Genomic DNA, 24649 nt, shown 5'->3' on the forward strand with positions numbered 1-24649 from the left:
CCTAGTGAAGAAAACCAGGGCATTTTTTTAAAGGACGAAGAATCATTAACAGTATTTCCTGAAGGAGAATAAAGTCTTCCAGCCTGCATCAGAATTCCACGTTACTATCCGAATTCTAAGATTAAGGGTGTGTTTTACCCACACCCTAGATTTTTGGGAACACAGGCTTGGCGTTATGCAAGTTCCGCTGAGGAGGATAATGTGACTCTTCTTGTTATGGGAGAGACCTCATTCTAATCACATATATATGATTCTATCTATCTACATAGGATTTTAGAGAGATATATATTTCTTTTTTAAATGCACTTTATCCTTTAGCAAAACTGACAGATCTTCAGATTAGCACACATCTATTTATCTCTACTGTCAGCTCCTGTAAATGGTAGCATTTACCCAAGACAGAAAAATCTCTTCAGTATACTTGTTTCAATAATCTGCAGAGCCATCAATGAGAATGCTTCAGAATAGAAGAGCAGCTGGTTTCAAATACTATTTCATTTTCCTCCCAGCCCACTACTAGAGCCTAGTACACTACTGTATAGTGTGGGCCTTTGTGGAGGCTTCTATTTCCCACCTGTATTTCTTTTTCTTTTTCCAGCAACAGTCTGCCTTTGTGCCAACTCCTAAATAACCATAAATTTTGTTCTTATAAACCTTAATGAATGCTTGGCCAAGATGCTGTAACTATTGGCTTCTATATTGGAGCATAAATGGAAAGGGGGGAAAAAAGTGCACTGTGAAAAACTGGATAAAATGGAAAAAAGATCACAGCAAACCCAAAGTCGCAATTTGCCTTTAATGTGAAGGAGGCCTTGTTTTCACGGTGTGGCAGCTTTCAGGGGTTTTAATCTCAAAGTGGCTGATCAATTTAAGGTAAGTGGCAGGCATTTGGCCTGGTTCCCAGGCTTTGCTTTGCTGCTCTGAGAAAAGAAAGGATTCAGTCAGACACACAGACAACAGGCATCATCAGCGGCTCCCACATTCCAAGCATTTTAACACAGATTAGGTTGGCATGATTCTACTGTTTACTGAAATCTCCTAGGTGTTGCATTTTTCCTTTTCCTTGCTGTGGTTATCCAAGATGGTTTTCTTAGGTCAAGACCTTCATATGCCAAATAGCTTACAGTGCTGTGAAGGGAAAAGAAGAGCAGAGGTCAAGACTTCTGATTAAAATGCTATTTCACTTGCTTGCTGCAAAATATGAGACTTCAGACAGCAGGTAATTGAGCACTGAACTTTTTGCCTAAGGCATACATTGAGACAGGAACTGTTTTACATGCATGCCTGAGGGGGAAGAAAAACGAAGATAATGTCTTTAACAAGGACAAACTTAATTCAACTAGGAATGCCCAAAGGATTAACAGGGTGATCTGTAGTTATTTTTGCTTCAGATTTTATAAGCATGAGGCTTACAGATAATGTTGAACAAGATTACAACCAATATAGTCCATTTTTCAATTAATATTTTTCACCATATACTCTTTACTTTTTCAAAGAGTAATATTAAATGAGTTCAACAGACCCCTTACTACCGTCTCATGTTCTTAGCAAAAGTTAATTTTTTAATCTATTTGACCTATAACATAGGTTAAATAAAATATGCATTCCATCGATTAAGCCAAAAAACAAATAAATTGTCTCTCATATATTTTGGCTATATCATACTGTATAGAAAATTTGTATTTTAAAATACATTTTCACAGTTTTTAAAGATACATTGCCTTACTTTAATATAATCAAGAACACCTTCCCATTAGTCATCTTCGTGGCAGATCTCATGTTTTATTTCTCTCTAAGAATTTTATCAAAATAAGAAACTACTACAGATTTTTAAAAATAGTTTTTCTAGCTATTATACTTTTCAAAAGCAATGTTGAATTATTATACTTACTATACCTAGAAATGCCTTCCTAACATTTCACACATTTACATTGACTTATTTCTTCCAAAACTAACACATTGTTGCACTTGAGTAACTTATATTAAGAATAAGTATTCTTGTTTGTAAGGGTTAGCTTAGAAACTAATGCAATTATAACCAGTTATCTTAACTTTAGTTGTTATATATGCAAGTGTGGCTTTTAAAAAATAATATATGACTTTTCACTGATTAAAGAAAAAAAAAAATAGAGTCAGAAAAGAAGTAGCTAGTAACCATCCTTCTGCTGTTGCCGCATATGTCTTATCACCATGTGATACTTGTCAACGTGATACTTGGAACTGCAGCAGCCGTCTTGCAAACATGGAGAGAGACAGCTTAAGGGGCCTAGCTGAAGTGCTGAGGATGGCAGACAAGAAAGATGGAAAAAATATGATTTTCAATTATGTCATTGAGCCATTGAACCAACAATCCTGGGTCCACTCAACTTGAGATTTCTTCTTGTGTAAGATAATAGATTCCCTTTCATTCATGCAATCATATTCGTTGAGCATCTACCATGTCCCATACCCTATGCTAGGGGTCTGAAGTAGCTCAGTGAACAAAACACAAGATCCCTACCCTTGTGGAACTCACATTCTAGCCAAGAGAGATAATAAACTAAAAACATAAATAAGAAAATTCTATAGTATGTTAGGAAATAGTAAGCAGAAAAAAATTCATAAGAGGAACATGGCAAAAAGGATCAGGAATGTGGGATCAAAAGGACAGGTTTTGATGTTGAATAAAGTGAGAATTGGTTGGCTTCACTGAAGAAGTGAGATTTGAACAAACACTTGAAGGAAATGAAGGACTTATTTCTTAAGCCAGTAGGAGATAGGTTGTATTTTTCTCATTGTTGACAATCCTCTAAGTGAGAGGGAGATATGGGAAGAGAGAGAGAGAGAAAGAGAGAGATTTGGGATAGTGTCTGATTCCAGCTCCTCTTTGATTCTTCTTAGTTCCAGTCAACCAAATGATTTTTTTCCTTTGCTTGAGTTTCAGCTGGGTTTCTGTCACTTAAAGAAGATTAGTAAGTTTTCTGTTGGTCACAAATAAACTATCTCTGGTTCCAGGAACAGCAAGCTCAAATAGATACTGAGCCATAATTCCATTCTCTATATAAAGAGCTTTATTGCCCACACTGGGGGGTATCCAGGCATCCATAAAAGCATGGCCTGTGAGGTTTTCAGCTTCCCAAGTGGAGTGGGAAGATGCTCAGGACTGGGGTGGAGCTAAAAAGAGAAGCTCTGTTTTGGGACTGGTAGTAAAAATTGATGGTCATATTCTAAAAGGGTAAGTCTGCAGGAAGAAAGATAAAATAAATAACAGAGAAAAAGAGGTGAACAACTAAAAAATGTATACTGTACCTAGGAGATAGAAACAGAGAACACTAGCTAGAAGCAGCATCTCCCATTTATTACAGAGATATTGATGCATTTATTCTACTATGTTTGCTATGGGCAAAGTTCTAAGATATGCTATTCACATATACACAAAGGTCATAATACATTGTCATTTTGTCACTGGCTCCTCAATGCAGAAAGATGATGTTTGTTTATCTGAGTTGCTTACATACCCTCATGTAGCACCTAAATATCCTAAAAATAGGAATTTAGCAAAACAAAGCATGGAATATACTTATGCTTCCAATTTCCAATTTCTAGATAAAAGACAATGCCAGCTCTATATCACAGTTTATGTTGGGCAATCTTTCTGTGCATCTGTTTCCTTGTTTGTAAAATGGGTTCAATGAGAATACCTACCTCATAAGACTCTCACAGGGTTATTGTGATTAAATGACATAATGCATGTAACCACAGTGCTATGATTTGGTCACTGTTCCATAAAAATTGGCCATATACCTTTACTATATCTATTTGTATTTGGTTCTTTTTGGGAGGCATACTACACAAGTTTATTTCAAAACATTGCTGTCAGATAAGAGATTTGTGGATTCTGTGTGATTATGGATATTAACTAGAGAATCTTTGTGTGTTGTTATATATTTGGGAGCGTCTTAGTCCATTCAGACTGTTGTAAAAAATACCTTAGACTGGGTGCTCAAAAATATCAATAAATAAATTGCAATGCAGTGAGAGATTTTTTTTAATATGATGACAGTGCAAAATTTCAATAGGGTCAGAGAAAACTGGATGCTCATATTGGACGCTGACTTAAGACTTACAAATAATAGGCATTTATTTCTCACAGTCCCAGAGGTTGGGAAGTCCAAGATCAAGGCACCAGCAGATTCAGTGTCCGGTGAGGAATCTTTGCTTTATAGATGACAACTTGTTGCTTCATCTTCACATGGCAGTAGGGCCAAGGCAGCTCCCTTCAACCTCTTTTATAAGAGGTACTAATCCCATTCATGAAGACAGAGCCCTCATAACTTTATTCACAAAAGACTCCCACTTCTTAATACTATCACACTGGTGCTAGGTTCCAACGTATGAATTTAAGGGAGATGCCAACATTCAGACCATAACAGGGAGGATGGGACAGTGTGTGTGTGTGTGTGTGTGTGTGTGTGTGCATGTATATATATGCATGCTAGTGCATATTCACTTCTTGACTTCTCATGGTATTATTATGTTCTCAATTATCTTGCTTCCCTCCTCATCTTTCTTCCATGTCCAATTTGTCATTGACTCCAAGAGAGGTAGTTGACGTATATTTAAAAATCAAAGCTGGCCTTGGAATGAGAACCCCACATTAAATCTGTTATTAGTTCTGTGACACTAAGCAAATCACTTAGTCTCTCAGAGCCTCAGTTTGTCACCTCCAAATCAACGAGAAAACCACACAGGCTCCTAGCATGACACCTAACCCATGGTAGGTACTCAAGATACTTTATTGAGCCTGCATCTTCTTTCATGATGTCTCCGAAATCTATGCCTTTCTTTTGTTCCCTTTGCCACCCTGGAGCAGGCCTTCATCCCCTCTCATCCAAGGCTCAGCCTCCAATCTGAGCATCTAGTTTTCTCTGACCCAATTGAAGTCATGCACTGTCATCAGATTAAAAAATAATCTCTCACTGCATCGCAATTTATTTGTTGGTATTTTTGGAACAAACCACCAAAAATATCAAACTCTGATATTTTCCTTTCATACTTTTAGGTACATGTGTTGTCAATATTGCCATTCTCTAGGCCTAAGAAGACCCTTACTTGCTTAACTATTCCTAAATATTCTTTGTTAACTCACTTTCTCTGTGCTGTGTGACAACTCTCTCTTCTGAAGACTATATACTACTCTAAGCCCTGAAGATACTAAGATAAATAAGTCCGAAAAATCTTGGCTCTACCACTCACCTGCAATAATATTAATAAAAACCACTATGTATTGTGCCCTTACATGGAAATATGCTAAGATTTTATATGTGTTATCTCATATAATCCTCACAACAATCCTATAAAGTATTCTTATTATTATCTTAAGAGAAAACTGTAGCTTGGGAATATTAAATCCATTTCCCATTATATAGATAAAAAGTGGTAGAGCACTTTGAATCCAGATCAAAGCCTAAACTCTTAAGCTCTCAGCTCCTCTGCCTGTGTTATATTCTTGGAGAAATAATATAAATGACTGTACCATCAGATTGATTACAAAAGAGTTAACTACAACTTGCAAGTGGCATTAACTACTTACAACTACTTACAAATTACCTACTTATACATTCCTCAGAAATTTTTGCAACTAATTGTATATATCTTAGTCAATGTCTCCTAGCTTCAACTATAAAATATCAATGATATCACCTAGTTATAGAATTGATAGCATATTACTTGAATTAGTGCCTTAATGTAGTTAAACGGCTAGTATAACTTCTCATATAGACATCCAACATACATTAGTTCCCTTCATGTCCTACGCTCCTTCTAATCAATTTAAATATTTGCTGCAACATTTGGATTTTCATTTAATGCTCTCCATGGATAACCTCCCCATTGTCATTGATTAAAAAGCTAAAAGAACAGAGCAGGTCTTGTGAAAAAAATATTAAAAGTGCTCATTCTACAGCTGACTCAAGTGAGGCTTGATGGTTTTCATCAAGTAACTGAAGGATTTTAGTAACTGAAGTCACTGATAATTTGTTCTCCGTGTACTCAAAAGAGTGAAAAAGAAGAACAAAATAAGATAAATGTAATTCTAGAGATATTTTGATGAGACACTAAGAAGAATTTATTGATGCCAAAAAAGAAAAAAAAAATGTTGGAATAAGACAGAAAAAAAATGTCTCAGAAGATCTTTGAAAGTTAAGCTATGGCCTAAGTAATTTATAAACACACCCACCTAAAGCAACAAACTGAGCCAAGTAATTGATCAACATTTCCTCTAATTCTTTTGGTCTAGAGATTTCTTTTTTCTTGATCCAAGCTAGGGAAAAATATGTCTCTGTGTATTGTGGTATGTTTCTACTGTCAAAGGAGCCCAATTGTGGTCCTTGTGTTTATGAGATTATTAGGTTACTTTCTAATTTCTCCTAACTATAATTATACCTTTCATCAACCCAGACTACCTGTAAAACTTTTGAATAGAACAGAATGAAATGTTAAGAACCATCACTTGTCCCCTCTATTTGACTCTCTCGATGTTAATGTTGAGTGAAAATATTATGTGTATGTGTACACACACATAAAAATATACAGATATACAGTTGTATACACACCCATCCAGATATACAGTTGGCCCTTGAACAATGCAGGGGTCGGAGTGCCAACCCCTCACACATGTATGTTTTGATTCTCCAAAAACTTAACTATTAATAGCCTACTGTAGTAGGCTAACAGTAGATTAACACATATTTGTATGCTATGTATATTATATACTGTATTATTACAATAAAATAAGCTAGAAAAAAGAAAATGTTATTAAGAAAATAATAAGGAAGAGAAAATACATTTACAATACTATATTGTATTTATCAATATCATACATTTACATGGTCTGTTTATTGGATGAATCATCTGTCTGAAAGTCAACTTTTTCTTGTAATATCATGACGATTCTATGCTTCTTGGGAGCACTTCCAGCATCACTAGTGGCACTTCGTATGGGTCCCCTAATGTTATTCAAGATTTACAGTATGGCACTAAGCATAATGGGAAATACGCAACAATCACAAGAGACCACTTTTTACTGCTATACGCAATTTACTAGAGAGACAAACTGCTCACACGGAGATGATTAGCATTACATAGCATTTTAGGCAGATAAAACGCTTGAGCTCACTACAATAGCAATAGGAGGTGGCTATAAAATTATTATGGTAGGCTGGGCGCGGTGGCTCATGCCTGTAATCCCAGCACTTTGGGAGGCGGAGGCGGGCGGATCACGAGGTGAGGAGATCCAGACCATCCTGGCTAACACGGCGAAACCCTGTCTCCACTAAAAATACAAAAAATTAGCCGGGCATGGTGGTGGGCGCCTGTAGTCCCAGCTACTCGGGAGGCTGAGGCAGGAGAATGGCGTAAACCCGGGAGGCGGAGCTTGCAGCGAGCCGTGATCGCGCCACTGCACCTCCAGCCTGGGCGACAGAGCGAGACTCTGTCTCAAAAAACAAACAAACAAACAAATTATTATGGTACTATAATATGTACTACAATTAGTTTTATGCAGTTATTGCTTACAATTGCATCTTTACATTTGTTTACACTTCTCTCCACCACAAATGGCACCATTTTTGGTCTATAAGTGTGTATGTAAATCTTGATAAAATTTAAATTTTTATGATACAGTTGTGCATATTTTGATAGTAAATGGTAAAACAGATTAATGTCTACACATATTATGTGCATTCATAACATATCTAATTTTTTCTTAATTCACGCAGTTCATCTGTTTTCTCAAATTATCGCAAATCTCCAAAGCATTTTCCAAAATATATTGAGAAAAATCTGCATAGCAAGTGAACCTGTGCAGTTCAAGCTTGTGTTGCTCAAGAGTCAACTGTATACACAAATATATATAATGATATAAAATTATTTTATTACCCGGTGAAGTAAGGTGACGTTATCCCCAGTTTACAGATGAGGAAACTGCCTAAGATAGATAAAGGATTGGCAAACATCTGCTTAAAGGGCCAAAGAGTAAATATTTTAGGATTTAGACTATGACCCAACCTCTGTTACAACTACTCAGCTCTGCCATTGTAGCATGGATGTAGCCATAGATGTCATAAATAAATTGGCAGGTCAGTGTTCCAATAAAACTTTATTTACAAAAACAAGTGTCTGACCCATGTGCCATATTTGTCAATCCCTTGGATAGATAACTAGATTTTTTAAAGTCCTGTTGATAAAGCAGTCATCAAGCTACAGTTTACTAAGAAAAACATTTATAATTAAAAAGGATTGTTGATTTTTAAAACATTTTGATGAACCATATTCATACATTTCCTAATATTAAGACATATTTGATTTCTGTAATAAACTTTATTCTTACTTTTAATATATTTTCTGCACATAGAAGAGAAATGAAAGCCCAGAATATAAGACTCCAGCTCCAGGAGAAAAGGGAGTTACAGAGAGAAGTAAGCCCAACATTCTGCATGCAAATTTTCGTATGAAGCATTTCCTGATTTCTAAGATGAGCACATATGGGGCAAGATGGCAGAAACTAGACAGAAAGCAGCTGCTAAGAAGCTAAAAAGCTAAGCAGATATTTAGGCAATCTCATGGTACCAAGGAAACAAAAATTGGAATTCAGGAACCACCAAGTAAAAGAGGCACTAGCAAACACTTCAGGCTTTCAATTAGGGCCCTGAAAGGGATATACCCTAGGAGTAAGAATAATTCAAAAATAGAAAAGCCTTAACCAGATTAAAGTGTTCTGCATGTACTCTACCTGCCCTCCAGGAGAAAAAACTAAATCTTCTCTGGAAAAGCTTACATCATTCAGAGACTCTATAATTTTCTCAATAAATTTCTTGTAATCAGTAAAAAATTACTAAGTATACTAGGAATTGGGGCCAAACAAACAAAAATAAAGAGAAAAAATAGACAATTAAAAACAGAACCGTAGGTGATACAAACACTGGAGTTATAAGACACTGGCTTTAAAATAACTGTGATATTTTGAAAAAACATTAATGAGAAGATTAAAAAAAAAAATCACCAGGGAATTAAAACCCATTTTTAAAGTATCAAACATTACATTTAAAATTTAAGAAAATACCACTTTTTCTGTTTCATTGTAGTATCAAAGAAGAAGATTCACCATTTTCTGAAAAAGACTACTAAAACATTTTCCTTTTTAATTACATATACCGGAGCCCAGATTTTCTTTATGTACTGCAATCAAAACAACATATCACAATGGATTAAAGACAGAAGCAATAAAAGAATCCCACTGTTTTCCATTAAGCTGGGCATTTAAAAAAATTTGTAAAAACAAGCCAGGCATGGTGGCACATGCCTGTAATCCCAGCTACTTGGGAGGCTGAGGCAGGAGAATTGCTTGAACCTGGGAAGTGGAGGTTGCAGTGAGCCGAGATTGTGCCACTGCACTGCAGCCTGGGCAACAAGAGAAAAACTCCATCTAAAACAAACAAACAAACAAACAAACAAAATTTGCAGAAACATAAAGCAAGTTTCTTTTTCTCACTTAATTTTTTTTTCTTTTAGAAAACATAGCTGTTTTCACTTTATTTATGTTTTCACTTATTTTAACATGTAATGGGTTTATTGTTATTTTTAAATGATTTAATAAGTATGTTTAAATTTTCTCAGTTTTCCATATCATTGTGGTAACAATTAATAGATATAACTCACATAAAAAAAAGCTCTTCAGAGTTCTCAATACTTTTTAAGATTGTAAAGGGGTCGCAAGACCAAAAGTTTTGATAACACTGATCTATAGATTCAAAACATTTACAATCAAGTTCTCAGCCTGTTTTTTGTTTATCTCTCTGTGTGTATGGAAATTGGCCAATTGTTTCTAAGCTTTATATGGAAATGCAAAGGATCAAGAATAGCCAAGAGAATTGTGAAGAAGATTAGCTTAGAGCTATCAAAGTTTATTTTAAAGCTACAGTAACCAAAAGAGTGATATTGGCACCAGGAAAAATAAACAGACCAAGAGGACAGAATTGAGTCCAGAAATAGTCCTTATATACAGTTACCTGATTTTCAACAACACCGTTACTATGATGGAGTGGGAAAAGGATGACCTTTTAAATAAATTATGCTGGATTTATTGTTCCACATTCTCATCAGCATTTGGTATTAAAGTGTTTTGGATTTTAACCATTCTAATAGATGGGTGGTGTTATCTTGTTGTAATTTGAAACTCTCTAATGGCATATGATGTTGGATATCTGTTGATATGCCATTTGCCATCTGTATATCTTCTTTGGTGGGTGTTTGTTCAGGTCTTTTGCCCACTTTGTAATTGGGTTGTTTGTTTTCTTACTGTTGAGTTTTAAGAGTTCTTTGTATATTTTGGATAGAAGATCTTTATCATGTACGTGTTTTACAAATATTTCCCCTCAGTCTGTGACTTGTTTTTTTATTCTTTTAAGTTAATGCTTTAAAGGAAATTGTAAGCAGTATCTTCTCTTATGTTATATTCTAGAACCTTTATTGATTTACCTTTCAATCCATCTGAAATTGATTTTTATATCTGATGTGAAGTAGGGATCAAGTTTTACATACACACATGTATACACACACAGACACACATATACATATATAGAACACACACACAAACATACACACACACACACACACACACACATATCCATCCAGAACTCTTATTCATTGCTGGTAGGATTGTAAAATGGTACAGCCACTTTGGAAGACAAATGGAATTTTATGACAATGCTAAACCTTGTCTCACCTTATGATCCAGCAATCATACTCCTATGTATTTGCCCAAATGAGTTAAAAACTTATGTTCACACAAAAATTTGACATGAATGTTTGCAGGAACTTTATTAATAATTGCCTAAAATTGAATGCAACCAAGATGTCTTTCAATTGATAAATGGATTAACAAACTGTGGTACATCCCTACAATGTAATATTAATATTATTGAACAAAAAGAAAAAATGATCCACACACAGATATAGAGGAACCTTAAATGCATATTGCCAAGTGAAAGATGCCAGTCTAAAAGGCTAAATATGTATATCTCCAACAAATGTCATTTTGGAAAAGACAAAACTATGGAGACAGTAAAAAGATTAGTGGTTGCCAGGGTGTATAAATCAGGGCTTTCCAGACAAACAGAACCAACAGAATATTTATAAATATATAAGAAGAGATGGATTTTATGTTAACAACAATGTATTAATATCAGTTCATCAACTGTAACAAATGTATCACATCAATGCAAGACACAAATTAATAGGGAAACTGGAAGAGCAGGGAGTATATGGGAATCTCTGCTCTTTGGCTCAATTTTTCTGTAAAACTAAAATTGCTTTAAAAATAAAGTATATTAATTAAAATAAAATGTACTAGCCTAATAAAATTACTGATCATTTGGACTTATTAAAATTTAAATCATCTATTCATCAAAAGACACCATTAAGAGAATGAAAAGGCAAGATGCAAAGTGGAAGAAGATATTTGACATATTTAAATCATACAAATAACTCATATCTAGACTATGTAAATACCTCTTGTAAATCTATAAAAAAGACAGGCTCGATATTTTTCTAAACGGGGAATAAACTTGAACAGCTTTTTACAAGAGATATCCAAATGGCCAGTGAACATGAATAGGTACTCAACATTACTAGTTATCCAGAAAATGCAAATTGAAAACAAAATAGGATATCTCTACACACACCCCAGAATGGCTAAAATTAAAAAGATTGACAATACCAAGTATTGATGAGGATATACAGCAATAGAAACTCATAGGATGCTTTGAGGGTATAAATTGGTAAAAACTACTTTGGAAATTTTGTTGCCAGTAAAGCTGAACATATGTGCACCGTATGATTCAGTCATTCAATCTGCAGGTATAAACCTAACTGAAATGCATACATGTGTGCACAAAACAATAGTTATGAGAATGAGAATATTCCTAGCACATTATTCTCCATAGCACCAAACTAGAAGCAATCCAAATGCCCATGCATTAGTCCATTCTCACACTGTTACAAAGACATACCTGGGACTGGGTAGTTTATAAAGAAAAGAGTTTTAATCAGCTTGCAGTTCTGCAGGCTATATAGGCTTCTGCTCCTGGGGAGACCTCAGGAAACTTATAATCATGGTAGAAGGCAAAGGGAAAGCAGGCACAGTCTTCACATGATCAGGAGGAGAGAGAGGGAGTGAAGTGGGAGGTGCTACACACTTTCAAACAACCAGATCTTGTTCATCACAAGAGTGGCAAGGGGGAAGTCCGTCCCCATGATTCAATGACCTCCCACCAGGCCCCTCCTCTGACATTGGGGATACAATTTGATATGCAATTTTAGTAGGGACACAGAGCCAAACCATGTTACCCGTTAACAATAGAATAGATCAATTGTGGTACATATGTATAATGGAATACAATTTAGCAATGAAGAAAACTATATCTATCTATAAAAACATTAATGAATCTCAAAGCTGTAACATTTAGCAACAAAAAGAGTATATACTATGTAATCTCATTCAAATAAAATTCAAAAACAGGCAACATTAATTTATAGTAATAGGAATCTGTGCTGTGGTTACCTTTGGAGGAAGTAACAACAGGGACAGGAGCACAAAGTAGGCCTCTGTGGTGGTGTTAATGTTCAGTATCTTGCTTTGTGTCAAAATCAAGCTGTAAAACTAATATTTATGCCCTTACAAGTCCACAAATTAAATTCAAATTAAATAAGTAAAACGAAAGCTATATGGTTGCCTAAATCAACCAACCATAAAGTCATGAGTCATAAAAATTCCCAAATTATTTTTAATCCTATCATTCCTAACCCTGAAACAGAGAGACCCTCCCAATAACAAGATACACTCTCATTACAGAGAGTCCAATGCTCTTCCTGTGCCCAGCACATTATTAATAATTAATAACTAATATTTTAGTGCCAGACACCACACTGAGTACTTGCATGCGTTAATATATTGAAATCTCCCAATAACTCTTAGAGATGGCTATTATTGAGCTATTTTATAGATGAGAAAGTAAATTTTGACAAGGTCACTCTATCAGTCAATATCTTTTACTACATTTAAAAGAGACCAGGTTTCGTTTAAGCAAAAGGGAATGTGCTTAAAAGGGCATTGCAGAATTCCCAGATTTGCCAGGATAGCCAATGTGAGGACCCTGTAGCCATGAACAATACCCCAAATGAAGTCATGGAGCTGGTCCAATGTGAAAATGCTGTTTTTAGAAAACCAAACACCGCATGTTCTCACTCATACGTGGGAATTGAACAATGAGAGCACTTGGACACAGGAAGGAGAACATCACACACCGGGGCCTATTGTGGGGTGGGGGGAGGGGGGAGGGATAGCATTAGGAGATATACCTAATGTAAATGACAAGTTTATGGGTGCAGCACACCAACATGGCACATGTATACATATGTAACAAATCTGCACTTTGTGCACATGTACCCTAGGACATAAAGTATAATAACAATAATTAAAAAAAAAAAACGCTGTTTTATTGCCCAGCACTGGTGAGTGTGGCCCACTCTGCCACACTGCCAGCCCTGGAGCCCAGACACGGGCACTGGAGCCAGCCACTGCTCTGTGGGAGCTTGCCGTAACTTCTGCCACCAGTACCACCAGCAAGAATGACTCTCAGTTCCCACTGCAGCAATGAAGTGTTGAGCACATGTTTCATGCCCTAAGGCATAAAGGAATACATGCACTTATAAAATGCCAGGTCTGGAAGGTGGCAAGTGGGAATTTGAACCCAGCTGACTTGGTTCCAAAACCAGGGGCTCAAATTTTTGCGAGGCTGTCTACAAACGGGTGATGTTACTTTACCATTTTAAGGACCAAATGAGGCAAGCAAATTCAACAACAAGCAAATCCAACACCACCTCACGTCACTGTGTCACTATCAGAAAGATTCAAAAACGGATTGCTTGACTAATTTATAGACAGAACAAAACTATTTATATGATAAATACGGTGCTGGAAATCACCAAGTGCTGTAGTGAAGGCAGGCAGGGAGGACCCCGTGTGACAGCTCATCCGAGAGCCAGAACTGCACCATGTGGGGCCGTGTGGCTGCATGCTGACTCAGAAGAGGGGTGGGGAAGGAGGGCTGCTTCTGATTCACCAAGACCACATCCTGCCCCTCCCTCATTCTTTCCCCTGGAAGCTGCACATCAATCTTCTTAGTGAAATCTCCCCAAAGCATGGGGCTCAGGTATTTGCAGCAAACGTCTGTGAACCTCAGAGTCCCATTTTCCAGGAATATTTGGCCCTGCTTCTTTTCAATGGCATTTAGGTGTGAAGTTAACTATGACTAAGTGTGAAGCTGATAGTCTGCACATGAAGACTCAGGGCTTGATTTGGGTTATTTAGTTTTCACTGTGTTTTGTTGGGCACAAACCAGTATCTAACATCTTATATATATGTCCTTTAAAAAACTGGCTTTAGCTGGTTTAAATCAGAAAGAAAATTCTTAATCTAAACACACAATACCAGTTAGGTAACAACTTGGGAGAAATGTGTTCTTTCTGACAATCGTGTAAACACATATTCATTATCATCAAAGACTAAGCAAGCATGTCATCCTCCTCTGATTCATCTTAGGAAAACATGTGGTAGGCAATTCAAAATCCTTCAAATAAAGAATAAAAAGAAGCAAGGTTAAGTTTTTTGTTACAGGAAATTTAGTAAAATTAGTGTCTTTGTGGACTTTTTAATTTTGTTTGCAGTTTTGAAGGTTGGGGTTTTGGGGGGTTTTTAAAATTTGTTTTGGGCTATCATTATTATTATTGGTTTCCACAGAAGGCAGTAGTGGGAGTTAGGATTAGAAAGGTTCTGGTAGTCAATATATGGAGGACTTTGAAAGGTTAGGGGTCTGATCTTTATTCTGTAGGCAGGGAGTAATTCATAAAGGTTTTTTATCCACTTTATTTTTACAATTTTTTAGCCAAATAGAACAAAGAGAAAAGTGTGGAAATTTTAAGTAAATTTACTTTTTTTAATCACACATTATGCAATCACCATTCATGTCAAGAAATAGAAAACTACCAGCACCTCAGGAAGTTCCCTTGTGGTATTTTTAAATTAAAAAAATTAACTATAACCAAATAGAGTGAAACATAAAACATGTATGTTCTGTTTAACATGTCATTGCCATCAAAGTCAAGAAGTCTAAGATCAAAAGCACCCCAGAAATCCCCTGAGTTTAACTCCCAAATCACAACTTTCTCCCTCCACATCCACCATTCCCAAATCATAAGGTAATTGCTACCTAAATATTTGGAATAACCATTTCTTTGTGTTTCTTTATGTTTTTACTACCTAGGTATGCATTGCTAAATAAGATAGTTTAGTTTTGCCATTTTCGATCTTTGTTTAGATACAATCATGCTTGATGTTTTCTTCATTGTTTTGCTTCTTTACCCAACAGTATTTTTGAGGAGTCATCCACGCTGATTCTTGTAGTTTATAGTCACTTTCTTTATTATAATAATCTGTTGCATGAATACATCACAAGTTATTTATCCAGGCTATAGTTGTTAGACAGTTAGTGGTTTCCAGGCTGAGGCTGTTACAAATAATGTTAAGGCATTGTCTGTGTGTATGTAAGAGAAAAAGAGAGAATTCAGATGTATCTACTAGTACTATGCAAGCTGAACTCAGGGAGAAAAGAATCAGGGAATTTAGTTGGAAGACTCAACTATAAACATCAAACTTATGAACTTAGTGATTAACAAAGAAAGTAAGAAAGGACAGATTCCTAGCAGGAATTCCCATTACTCTGCATTTTTGCCTGCTTTTGATATTATCCATAATTTTAAATGTTTGCTAAAATAATCAGGAAAAATTAGGTATTGTTTTACATTTCAGTTCCCTAATTGGTAGTGAGTTTGAGCATTCTCTTGTATTTTTTCATCAGACTATGAAATTTTGTGTGGAAATTGCCTAGCATATCCTTTGCCCATTTTTCTATCAACTGTTTCTTGTCTTTCTTGCTGATTTGGGGGAACTCAGTAAGTTCTGAATATTAATCCTTTGTCTATTACCTATATTGTATAGATATTTTACTTGCGTGTTGCTTATCTTTGTTCACAGTGTCTTTTGCTATATGTAAATTTTTAGTTTGTATATGTGATGACTTTTGTGAGGTGTTACCTTGGCTAGGCTACAATATGTAATTATTTAATTAAACATCTAGTCTTAGTTTTCTTGTGAAGGTAGTTTGCAGATATAATTAAAGTCCTTATTCAGGTGACCTTAAATAAGGGAGATTATCTTAAATAATCTGAGTAAACCTGATTAAATCAGTTGAAAAGCCTTAAAAGTAGGACTGAGGCTTCTCCCAAAGGAATATGAAGTTTTACACTATGATATTCCCTTTTTAAAAACCTTCTCTACTGAGTTCAGACTTTCTTAGTAAGCCCCAACAATCACACAAGCTAGTCCATATGTGTGTGTGTGTGTCTGTATGTGTACACACACATATCTCTATCTATATATATCTATCTGCATCTATATCTATCTATCTATATCTATATATATGTATTTAAATTTGAATTTATATTTATAATTATTCTCCCTGCTAGTTCTGCTTATCTGATGGAACCCTGACTGATACAGTATAGTATTTTTACATAGTCAATCGATCAATATTCTCATTTATAGTTGCTGGGTTTTGTGTCTTGCTGATGTAGTCTTCATATAAATATGTTTGTAAGTCATGATTATACAGAATTGGTAGTAATGGCTAAAGATTGAAAAGCCCCTTCCCTCCTCTCTACTATTTCTTCCCCATCTAGAAGTAACCATTGTTAATAAGTTGGATTATATTTGTCAAGCCTATTTTTTATATATAAAAAAATAGCCTGCGTGTGTGTATTTGTCTGTGCGTGTGCGTGTAAAAGTCTACAAAGTGAGCTGGAAGAACACATCCCAACTTAATGACAATGATTACATGTAAATGAGAAAAAAGTGGTAGACAGAAGTGAAAAGGGACTTTCAGCATTTTGTACTTTTGATTGTCTAAATCTTACATAATGAGAATCTATTTGTATTTAAGTGATTTTTATATTTAAAAATCTTTATAAAATTATTAATAATGATTCCATTATTCCAATATTTCAAATTTGGGTAAGCCAAGAGATAATGGTTCCATTGAGATAAATAAAAATGTCAAAAACAAGATGTTTACTGCAAGCATTACAAGCTCCAAAGCCATGCTTAAATGCATAATAAAAGACAATAGGAAGATTGAATATGGTGTCTAGCTAGGAGTACATGCTTGGCCTAAATTTCAAAAGTCTGTAGACAAATAAAACATGTCTACAGGCAAAATTTGGCTTGTGGGCCATAGCTGTGTAACCATTCCAACCATACAGGAAAAGAAGAGGTTGATTTCAAACCAAGAATGGTAGAATTTGAGCCTTAGAGATGTTTTTAAAATCATAAAACCTAAGACTCCAGTAAAAACAACAGCGTAATTTGGTAAGAATGTGTTCTTTTTGAAAGGTGTATTATAGATACACATTCATGTTGTTTAAAAATTTCATCCTATTCTGATATAATGGTGGCTGAAGGGCTGGAGCAATACAAAATTATCTTCACCTACTTTCAGATAAATAGGAAGAGATACATTTCTCGTAAAGACAATTTACTAACAGCTCTATTAAGTTTAGGGAACTGAGAAATGGCAAATTTTGAATTTTACAGTGTGACATTTAATACAAGATTCCATTAGAAACACCATACTTAATATTAAATGTTTTTTTGAAAAATGAGGGACAGCAACATGGCCAGGACTCAGCACTTATCTCACACTTGCCAAGGTATAACTGTTGAGCAGACACCATAATGGATAATAGTCCACAAATGTTTAAAGACCAAAAATTAATCAGTGTAATACATCATATCAATACAATAAAGAACAAAACTCACATGATCATCTCAACAGAAAAGGAAAAACATTTCACACAATGCAAGACTAAAATATTGTTTATAAAAATCTAGGAATGGAAGGGAACTTTCTCAACTTGATAAAGGGCATATATGAAAAACCCACAGTTAATATATGTTGAGCATCCCAAATCTGAAAGTCCAAACTCCAAAATGCCCTAAAATCCAAAGCTTTTTGAGTGCTGACATCATGCTCAAAGGAAATGTTCACTGGATCATTTCAAATTTTTGATTTTTTTATTTGGGATGTTCAACTGGTAAGTACAATGCAAATATACCAAAATCCAAAAAAATCCCACCAAATCCAGAACACTTCTGGTCCCAAGTAGTTCAGATAAGGTATATACAACCTGTATGTAAGAGTGAAGAACTGAATGTTTTCCCCTAAGATCAGAAACAAGACAAGAGTGATTATTCTCACTACTTCCATTTAACATTACACAAGGTGAGTCAATTAGGGGAGAAAATGAAGTGAAAGACATCAAAATTTGAAAGAAAGAAGTAAAATATACGTATACATGACATGATTAAGTCATCATGATTCAGAAAATCCTAAATAATCTAGCAAAAACTAGTCAAACTAATAAGTTTTGCAAAGTTGCAGGACACAAAATCATTATACAAAAATCAATTGTATTTCTACACACACTTGCACTGAACAATCCAAAATGAAATAAAGAAAATAATTTCATTTCTTACAGCATCATAAATAATAAAATATTTACAAATATATTTAACAAAGGAAGTGAAAAACTTGTGTTCTGGAAAGTATAAAATATTATTGAAAGAAATTAAAGACAACCTAAATAAATGGAAAAACATATAATTTTCATAGATTAGATACCATGAATACACCCATGATCATGGGCAATATTTCCCAAACTGATCTACAGATTCAACTCAACTATTCAAACCATTCAATGGAGAAAGAATAGACTTTGTAGTAAATGGTGCTGAACCCTTGCCTCACACTATGTAGAAAAATTCACACAAAATGGATCAAAGACCTCACTGTAAGAACTACAATTATAGTTTCATAAAACTAGTTTATAAAATGAAAACTATAAAACTCTTAAAAGAAAATATCAGCTTAAACCTTTATAACCTTGAGTAAGAGAAAAGTTTCATAGATATGACACTAAAAGTACAAGCAACAAAGAAACAGATGGATAAATTGGATTACATCAAAATTTAAAATTCTTGTGCTACAAAAGTTATCATCAATAAAGTGAAGAGACAACCCATGAAATGGGAGAAAATATTTGCAAATCATGTTTCCGATGAGAGACTTATACCTAGAATATGTAAAGAAATCTTATGATTCAGAGGTGGCTGGCAAGATGGCTGAATAGGAACAGCTCCAGTATGCAGTTCCCAGTGAGATCAACACAGAAGGCGGGTGCTTTCTGCATTTCCAACTGAGACACTGGGAGCAGCCCATGGAGGGCAAGCTGAAGCAGGATGGGATGTTGCCTCACCCAGGAAGCACAAGGGGTCAGGGAACTCCCTCGCCTAGCCAAGAGAAGCCATGAAGGACTGTGCCATGAGGTATGGTGCATTCTAGCCCAGATACTACATTTTCGACAGTCTTCACAACCCGCAGACCAGGAGATTTCCTCAGGTGCCTACACCACCAGGGCCCTGGGTTTCAAGCACAAAACGGGGTGGCCATTTGGGCAGACCTCGAGCTAACTGCAGGAGGTTTTTTTGTTTTTGTTTTTTTGTTTTTTCCATATCCCAGTAGTGCCTGGAACACCACTGAGACAGAACTGTTCACTCCCCTGGAAAGAGGGATGAAGCCAGGGAGCCAAGTGGTCTAGCTCAATAGATCCCACCCACATGGAGCTCAGCAAGCTAAGATCCACTGGCTTGAAATTGTCACTGCCAACATAGCAGTCTGAAGTTGACCTGGATGCTGAAACTTGGCGGGGGATGGAGCATCCACCATTACTGAGGCTTGAGTAGATGGTTTTCCCCTCACAGTGTAGACAAAGCTGCAGAGAGTTTGAACTAGGCAGAGCCCACCGCAGCTCAGCAAAGACACTATAGCCAGACTGCCTCTCTAGATTCCTCCTCTCTGGGTAGGGCATCTATGAAAGAAAGGCAGCAGCCCCAGTCAAGGCCTTATAAATAAAACTCCCATCTCCCTGGGACAGAGCACCTAGGGGAAGGGCTGTGAGCACACCCTCAGCAGACTTAAACATCCCTGCCTGACAGCTCTGAAGAGAGCAGTGGGTCTCCCACCACCATTCTGGAGCTCTGCTAAGGAATAGGTTGCCATCTTAAGTGGGCCCCTGACCCCCATGCCTCCTAACTGGAAGACACCTCCCAGCAGGGATCAACAAACACCTCATACAGGATAACTCTGGCTGGCATGTGGCAGGGGCCCTTCTGGGAGGAAGCTTCCAGAGGAAAGAACAGGCAGAAATCTTTGCTGGTCTGCAGCCTCTGCTGGTGATACCCAGGCAAACAGGCTCTGGAGTGGACCTCCAGCAAACTCCAGCAGACCTGCAGCAGAGGGTCCTGACTCTTAGGAGGAAACTAACAAACAGAAAGGAATAGCATCAACATCAACAACAAAGATGTCCACACAAAAACCCCACTGGAAGGTCACCAGCATCAAAAACAAAAGGTAGATAAATCCACAAAGATAAGAAAAAAAGTGCAAAAAGGCTGGAAATTCTAAAAACCAGAATGCCTCTTCTCCTCCAAAGGATCACAACTCCTCAACAGCAAGGCAACAAAATGAGTTTGACGAATTGACAGAAGTAGGCTTCAGAAGGTGGGTAACAACAAACTCCTCCGAGCTAAAGGAGCATGTTCTAACCCAATGCAAGGAAGCTAAGAACCTTGAAAAAAGGGTAGATGAACTGCTAACTAGAAGTTTAGAGAAGAACATAAATAACTAGAAGTTTAGAGATGAACATAAATGACCTGATGGAGCTGAAAAACCTAGCACAAGAACTTTATGAAGCATACACAAGTTTCAATAGCCAAATTGATCAAGCAGAAGAAAGGATATCAGAGATTGAAGAGTAACTTAATGCAATAAAGAGAGAAGGCAAGATTAGAGAAAAAAGAATAAAAAGGAATGAACAAAGCCTCCAAGAAATATGGGACTCGGTGAAAACACCAAGTCTACGTTTGATTGGTGTACCTGAAAGTGATGAGGAGAATGGAACCAAGTTGGAAAACACTCTTCAGGATATCATCCAGGAGAACATCCCCAACCTAGAAAGACAGGACAACATTCAAATTCAGGAAATACAGAGAATACCACACAGATACTCCTCGAGAAGAGTAACCCCAGGACTCATAATCATCAGATTCACCAAGGTTGAAAGGAAGGGAAAAAATGTTAAGGGCAGCCAGAAAGAAAGGTCAGGTTACCCACAAAAAGAAGCCCAACCAACTCACAGCAGATATCTCTGCAGAAACACTACAGGCCCAAAGAGAGTGGGGGCCAACATTTAACATTCTTAAAGAAAAGAATTTTCAATACAGAATTTTATATCCAGTCAAACTAAGCTTCATAAGTGAAGGAGAAATAAAATCCTTTACATACAAGCAAATGCTGAGCAATTTGGTCACCACCAGGCCTGCCTTACAAGAGCTCCTGATGGAAGCACTAAATATGGAAAGGAAAAACTGGGACCAGCCACTGCAAAAACATACAAAATTTGTAAAGACTATTGACACTATGAAGAAACTGCATCAACTAATGGGCAGAATAACCAGCTAGCATCATAATGACAGGATCAAATTCACACATAACAATATTAACCTTAAATGTAAATGACCTAAATGCCCCCAATTAAAAGACATACACTGGCAAACTGGATAGAGTCAAGACCCATCAGTTTCCTGTATTCACGAGACCCATCTCACATGCAAAGACACACATAGGTTCAAAATAAAGGGATGGAGGAATATTTACAAAACAAGTGGTAAGCAAAAAAAAAAAAGCAGGGGTTGCAATCCTGGACTCTAATAAAACAGACTTTAAACTAACACAGATCAAAAGAGACAAAGAAGGGCATTACATAATGGCAAAGGGATCAATGCAGCAAGAAGAGTTAACTATCCTAAATATACATGCACCCAATACAGGAGCACTCCAATTCATAAAGCAAGTTCTTAGAGACTTAAAAAGAGACTTAAACGCCCACACAATAATAGTGAGAGACTTTAACACCCCACTGTCAATATTAGACAGATCAACAATACAGAAAATCAACAAGGGTATTCAGGACTTTAACTCAGCTCTGGACCAAGTGGACCTAATAGACATCTACAGAACTCTCCACCCCAAATCAACAGAAGACACATTCTTCTCAGAATCACATCACACTTAACCTAAAATTGACCACATAATTGGAAGTAAAGCACTCCTCAGCAAATGCAAAAGAATGGAAATCATAACAAACAGTCTCTCAGACCACAGTGCAATCAAATTGGAACTCAGGATTTAGAAAATCACTCAAAACTGCACAACTACAAGGGAACTGAACAACCTGCTCCGGAATGACTACTAGGTAAATAACAAAATTAAGGCAGAAATAAATAAGTTATTTGAAACCAAAGAGAACAAAGATACAATGTATCAGAATCTCTGGGACACAGCAAAAGCAGTGTTTACAGGGAAATTTATAGCACTAAATGCCCACAGGAGATAGCAGGAAAGATCTAAAAGTGACACCCTAACATCACAATTAAAAGAACTAGAGAAGCAACAGTAAACAAACTCAAAAGCTAGCAGAAGACAATAAACAATTAAGATCAGAGCAGAACTGAAGGAGATAGAAACACAAAAAATCCTTCAAAAAATCAATGAATCCAGGAGCTGGTTTTTTGAAAAGATTAACAAAATAGATAGACCACTAACAAGACTAATAAAGATGAAAATAGAGAAGAATCAAATAGATACAGTAATAAATAATAAAGGGGAGATTACCGCTGATGCCACAGAAATACAAACTACCATCAGAGAATACTATAAACACCTATGTGCAAATAAACTAGAAAATCTAGAAGAAATGGATAAATTCCTGGACACATACACCCTCCCAAGACTAAACCAGGCAGAAGTCGAATCCCTGAATAGACCAATAACAAGTTCTGAAATTGAGGCAGCCATTAATAGCCTACTAACCAAAAACAAGCCCAAGACCAGACAGATTCACAGCTGAATTCTACCAGAGGTACAAAGAGTAGCTGGTACCATTCCTTCTGAAACTATTTCAACCAATAGAAAAAGAGGGACTCCTCTCTAACTCATTTTGTGAGGCCAGCATCATCCTGATACAAAAACCTGACAGAGACACAACTAAAAAAAGAAAATTTCAGGCCAATAACCCTGATGAACGTCGATGTGAAAATTCTCAATAAAATACTGGCGAACCAAATCCAGCAGCACATCAAAAAGCTTATCCACCATGATCAAGTCAGCTTCATCCCTGGGATGCAAGACTGGTTCCACATACACAAATCAATAGATGTAATCCATCACATGAACACAACCAATGACAAAAACCACATGATTATCTAAATGGATGCAGAAAAGGACTTCGATAAAATTCAACAGCACTTCATGCTAAAAACTCTCAATAAACTAGATATTGATGGAACATATCTCAAAATAATAAGAGCCATTTATGACAAACTCACAGCCAATATCATACTGAATGGGCAAAAGCTGGAAACATTCCTTTTGAAAACCAGCACAAGACAAGGATGACCTCTCTCACCACTCCTATTCAACATAGTATTGGAAGTTCTGACCAGGGCAATCAGGCAAGAGAAAGAAATAAAGCGTATTCAGATAGGAAGAAAGGAAGTCAAATTGTCTTTGTTTGCAGATGACATGATTGTATATTTAGAAAACCCCATTGTTTCAGCCCCAAATCTCCTTAAGCTGATAAGTAACTTCACCAAAGTTTCAGGATACAAAATCAGTGTGCAAAAATCACAAACATTCCTATACACCAATAATAGACAAACACAGAGCCAAATCATGAGTGAACTCCCATTCGCAATTGCTACAAAGAGAATGAAATACCTAGGAATACGACTTACAAGGGATGTGAAGGACATCTTCAAGGAGATCTGCAAATCACCGCTCAAGGAAATAAGAGAGGACACAAACAAATGGAACAACATCCCATGCTGTTGAAAGAATCAATATTGTGAAAATGGCCATACTGCCCAAAGTAATTTATAGATTCAGTCCTATCCCCATCAAGCTACCATTAACTTTCTTCATAGAACTGGAAAAAACTACTTTAAAGTTCATATGGAACCAAAAAAGAGCCCATATAGGCAAGACAATCCTGGGCAAGAGGAACAAATCTGGAGGCTTCATGCTACCTGACTTCAAACTATACTACAAGGCTACAGTAACCAAAGCAGCACGGTACTGGTACCAAAACAGATACATAGACAAATGGAACAGAAGAGAGGCCTCAGAAATAACACCACACATCTACAACCATCTGATCTATGACAAACCTGACAGAAACAAGCAATGGGGAAAGGATTCCCTATTTAATAAACAGTGTTGGGAAAACTAAGCCATATGCAGAAAACTGAACCTGAACCCCTTCCTTACACCTTATACAAAAATTAACTCCAGATGGATTAAAGACTTAAATGTAAGACCTAAAG

The 24649-nt window shown here is 36.4% G+C and overlaps 1 long non-coding RNA gene across 1 annotated transcript in view; it reads right to left on the minus strand.

Moving 5' to 3' along the window:
- Window positions 1-777: 777 nt before the first annotated feature.
- LOC112620348 overlaps window positions 778-24649 on the minus strand; it is a 78267-nt gene continuing 54395 nt past the window's right edge. The window contains exon 3 of the long non-coding RNA XR_003118516.1: window positions 778-1128. This is a non-coding gene — a long non-coding RNA (uncharacterized LOC112620348). The remainder of the gene's footprint in view (window positions 1129-24649) is intronic.

This window comes from Theropithecus gelada, chromosome 3 (genome assembly GCF_003255815.1).
Source record: "Theropithecus gelada isolate Dixy chromosome 3, Tgel_1.0, whole genome shotgun sequence".
Classification (NCBI taxonomy): Eukaryota; Metazoa; Chordata; class Mammalia; order Primates; family Cercopithecidae; genus Theropithecus; species Theropithecus gelada.